The following is a 4,065-nucleotide window of genomic DNA, read 5'->3' on the forward strand; positions in this document are numbered from 1 at the left end:
ACACTTAAAAAAAAAAAAATCAAAATTCAGCACCCAGAGAACTTGTTTATCTGTACACAATAACAAATTAAGGACATTTGCACTGATGATTCCGCGCTGGGTGTTTAATTAGAAGAAGAAGAAGACTTTATTTACAGTCAACGACCAAATATATGACAAATCTCCAAGTTTAATTAAATGATAATGAATTTTGGTTTGCACTTAGGATGCTTTATGAGAAATGCAGCCCAACTGTGACTTCACAGCCATTTCAAGGTCGAACTCCAGCATCTCTTTCTAATCGCTTAGTCCTGGAGCAAGTTGTTAGTTGGCATTATTGAAAGAAGTCAGCAGAAAGAACAGGGAATTGCATGTGTCACCCATACAAGAAACAGCAGCACCTTAAAGACCAACAACCAGACTCCTGTTACCTATAGCCAGAAATCTTGGAGTGCTTATAGGTGCTACTGGACTCAAATCTTGCTCCTACTACAGTCAGTCAAGTATTTATTGTTTGAGCCATTGGCTATAACAATACAGAGATATATGCAGTTAAAATAGTAACTTAGTTAAAACAATAATTTAAATTAAAACAATAACTTAGGCTCATTCCTCACATGCAAAATAATGCGCTTTCAAACTGCTTTCAGTGCTCTTTGAAGCTGTGCGGAATGGCAAAATCCACTTGCAAACAGTTGTGAAAGTGGTTTGAAAACGCATTATTTTGCGTGTGCGGAAGGGGCCTTAGTTTTACATTAAAATATAAATTATTAGTATTCGCAATCTCTAAATTAAAATGCCCCATCAAATACTTTCCACGTCAGATGTTTTTGCAGCTTCTTCAGCTAGTCTAAGTTAATCTCCAGTACTTTGGAACATCAGTTCAAACAGCGCTTTAAATACTTTGCTCCTACTACAGACTGTGGCAGCTTTCCACTCTCAGAAACTGTCTGCATGGAGGAATCTGTGGGGTTGGGGGAATTAGTGCTTTCATCATCAGGGACAGTTTGGGGGAGAAGATCGGCTTGCGGAAAGTTGCCCCTCTTGAGACTGAAAAAATTAGTTTTCCCTCAGGCCGTTTCTGCACGGGCGGAATATGGTGGCCTGGGGACGGCAAAAACGCTGTCCCCAGGCTGCCATTCGCACAGGGGGTGCAGCTGCATCGCAGCCGCACCGCCCTCGCGCCGCCCGACCAGCGCGAAGCCGGCGTTTCCGGAGTGCGCTGGAAAGCGCACTTTCCCGGGAACGCCGGCTTGAAGCCGCTGCCGTTCGGCGCCTCCCCCCCCCCACTCCCTCCCTGCACTTACCTTGTCCCCGGGCCTCCGGCGCATCGCCGAGGCCTGGGGACATGCCCCCCTGCCCTCTGACGCTGGAGCAGGCACGCAGGGCCGGGGGGCGTGTCCTCAGGCCTCGGCGACGTGCTGGAGGCCCGGGGACATGCCGGGTCGGCCGGGCGACGGCGCTCTGCGGCTCCGTCGGCCCGGCTCTTTCTGGGACAGTCCATGCGGACGGTCCCAGCGTCGGCGGGTGGGCGCGATATGCGCCGACCCAGCCGCTTCTGCCTCCATGCGGAAACAGCCTCAAAGTGTTTGTGGGTTGTTTTCTGAAGGGTTGAAAACCCAAATGGGAGAAAAGGGGAAAACCTCTTGAGGTACATCTCAGTAATGGAGCCAAGTCTCTGAGTTCTGTCTTATTTTCCCTTGGGTCCTCACCACCTCGTTCACCAAGAAGGCAACGTGGTCTTCTGTTCAAAACCATCCACAGGTGAAGAGAAAAGTAAGATGGATTCCAAACCAAGCACAGAACCATAAAACCAATCCACAGGGCACTTACCTCCTGGGTAAATCTGCCAGCACGGCTGATGCACTGCTCCCAGAAATGGATTCCCCCTTTTTTTGGATGGGTCTCACCACCAACAATATTGAAAAGCCATGACCTCAACCAGGGCCAAGACCATCCGTGCAGACCTTTATGGAATAAATCAATTTTTTCTCAGCTAAGACAATTGGAGGCTAAACAAAAGCCAGTCTCAGGGATGAACAAGCATTACAGTCAACTTCCAATCAGGAACACTGACAAGAGATAATTTCTAGCCATAGGGCATTCTCCACCTCCACTAATCCTACCTTTTTGGAGCAGCATTCAGCAGTTATACTGTAATCATTTTTAATGAACTTGGTTTTGTTCTTTTCTTATCACAGTGCTTATTGTAAATACTTGTACTCGATGCATTTTCTGTAGATACATTCTAATTAAAATGTCTGAAATGAAACATTTCACCCAATGTATTACTGCAGGTGACAATCAGTGCTTCCCCTTTTCGTCCTCACTGAGACCCCTCCTGCAGACATAGGCCCCTTCCGCACATGCAAAATAATGCGTTTTCGAACCACTTTCACAACTGTTTGCAAGTGGATTTTGCCATTCCGCACAGCTTCAAAGAGCACTGAAAGCAGTTTGAAAGTGCATTATTCTACATGTGCGGAATAAGCCTTAGAATAGTGCACTTCGAATCCACTTTCAGTGCACTTTGCAGCTGGATTTTACTGTGCGGAATAGCCAAATCCACTTGCAAACAATTGTGAAAGTGTATTGTCGAAGGCTTTCACGGCCGGATTCAACTGGTTCTGGTGGGTTTTCCGGGCTGTGTGGCTGTGGTCTGGTGGATCTGGTTCCTAACGTTTCGTCTGCATCTGTGGCTGGCATCTTCAGAGATATATCACAGAGATAAGCGTGTTACTGGACACAGCGTGTAACAAACTTCCCTCTGTGATACACCACTAAAAATGCCAGCCACAGATGCAGGCAAAATGTTAGGAACAAGATCCACCAGACCACGGCCACACAGCCCGGAAAACCCACCAGAAACAATTGTGAAAGTGGATTCAAAGTGCATTATATATATATAAACCTTTATTAGGCATAGAATCCATATAACAGCCAACATTGTCCAAACAAGTATCCCATACATGAGAACCATCGCAGGTAATCATTTCAAAGTTTCTATAAGGAACCTAGCTACAAAAGTTAAAATCTCAGAGGCGGAATTGTTTAGTAAAAACGTAATCTTCCCCACAGAAGAGTATTCATTAAAGATTACAGGACGAAGAGCAAAAAGTTTGGTCCTAGATCCCTCGTATTTGGGGCAGTCGAGCAATATATGTTCCATGGTTTGAATCGCTGTGGTACAATGAGGACATTTCCGCTCTTGCAGGTCGATTTTTCGGAACCTTCCTTGTAGCATAGAGCAAGGGAAGGAGTTACATCGAGCCCTAGTGATGATCCATCTATGCTTGGGCTCCTGAAGTAAACTCAAATAATCTGCCATGTGATTGATTTTAAATTTGATATTAAAAAAGAGGGGGGAGCAATTGCTTCTCGCCTTGTCCTGCAGAACTTGAAACTCTTGATCTAGCAGTCGCCGATTCAAAGGGCATTATTCTGCATGTGTGGAAGGGGCCTTTGACTCTCAAAAGTTTATACACTGAAAACCTCGTTGGTCTCTTAGGAGCTACTGGACTTGAATCTAACTGTTTTCTTGCAGAACGTTGCCCAGCATCCAAGGAGAAGCAAAGTTACTGAGAACCACACGGCTACCCCAGTCTGGGACGGAGAGTCCAGAGAAGAAGAAATGTGATTAAATTTGAAGAGATGATATGGGGAAAAACGTTTTCACGAGGAAGTAATTTCAGTGAAGGGAGAATGGGTGGCAGAAGTGGGATGGAGGGCCCATCCTATATGACAAGAAAGATCTTCAGCAGCAAGGTCATAAATGGGGAATCCAACAAGACCGGCTTTCTTTGTAGCTTCTACCTATTTCTTCCATTTAGACCTTTGGGCGATCATTACTTGGAGCAAACACAGGAGCTTCTAAAAAGGTTTCCGCCTTTTTTCTCCCAGCTGAGTCCCAACCTCATGCTCCACAACTATCCTTATCAAACTAGCCGCATGCCCTCCTCCCAACACGCTTAATTAAGCATTTGTACGGCTCCACCCAGAAGCCTATATATACACACAAGTCTCTGCAGGGATTTTATTCGTTGACAGGATTTTATTCGTTAGGAGACACAGAAGCAAATAGGAGAC

This window comes from Sphaerodactylus townsendi, linkage group LG15 (genome assembly GCF_021028975.2).
Source record: "Sphaerodactylus townsendi isolate TG3544 linkage group LG15, MPM_Stown_v2.3, whole genome shotgun sequence".
Lineage (NCBI taxonomy): Eukaryota > Metazoa > Chordata > Lepidosauria > Squamata > Sphaerodactylidae > Sphaerodactylus > Sphaerodactylus townsendi.